The sequence below is a fragment of the Brassica oleracea genome, chromosome C5 (genome assembly GCF_000695525.1).
Source record: "Brassica oleracea var. oleracea cultivar TO1000 chromosome C5, BOL, whole genome shotgun sequence".
NCBI classification, from domain to species: domain Eukaryota; kingdom Viridiplantae; phylum Streptophyta; class Magnoliopsida; order Brassicales; family Brassicaceae; genus Brassica; species Brassica oleracea.
The window spans coordinates 25,393,093-25,394,096 of NC_027752.1; positions in this window are offsets into that span (position 1 = coordinate 25,393,093).

Genomic DNA, 1,004 nt, shown 5'->3' on the forward strand with positions numbered 1-1,004 from the left:
TTATACATTACTTTGCACACCTACTTACTGTTCTTCTTCTTTAGCAATACGCCAACTCACTCTATTTGTATCATATTTTTAAGGAAATTGATGCTATGCTCTTCTTATTTCGCGAGAGGACTTCTTTGCGACGATGGAATCCATCCAAAGTAGCTTTCATGAGCTGCATATTCAGTAATCAAATGAAGGATTCTTACATAGAGTTCAAGAAAGACAGAAAAAAATTCAGGGTAGAAGGACTACTCCACCAATACGGAATTGGTGAACTTCCTTCACACGGATGAACAAGATCAGTGTGGGATCTTAATGTCAATTGTATGTATGTGCCTCTTCTTGTACACGGTAACCACTGGATCTCTATGTGTGTTAACTTTGTTACTCGTTCCATAGAGGTTTTTGACTGTGCGGGACTGAAACACAACAAGGACTTGGAGCCATTTGCCCATCTCATCCCTAAAATTGTTAAAGCCGTGCAGTCTTCAGAGAAGAGGGGATTTACCGCAAAGCCCTATGATGTCACTTACACTCCAATGCCCTTCTTCCTAAACAAGACTAGCAGCGATTTTGGAGTATATGCGTTGAAGCACATTGAAGCACATCTTCTAGGCATGGACTTAACGTTGGTGAATGACGACAACATTCGTGAAGCTCGCCACAAGATTGCTTATGACCTATGGGAAGCTGCTAATGATCTTGAGCTTATTTCGAGAATGGGAATGTTTGTTCCTCTGAAGGCTACAACTTCTCCTACGGTTGAGATTTTATAATGTTATTTCCACTATGACTTGTTTAGCAAGTAGGTTGTCATTGACTCTTTTAGTTACTCTTATATGACTCGTAACTAGCATTGGTTTGCATCTCTTATGAGGAATTTGAATCTATTATTTAGCATTTGATTTGAGTCTCTTATTTAGCATTGGATTTCATACACGAGAACAAACAAAGGCATACATGATCTGAATCTAAATGGTCTTATTTGACTCTCTTATTAAAGGCTATTGTAG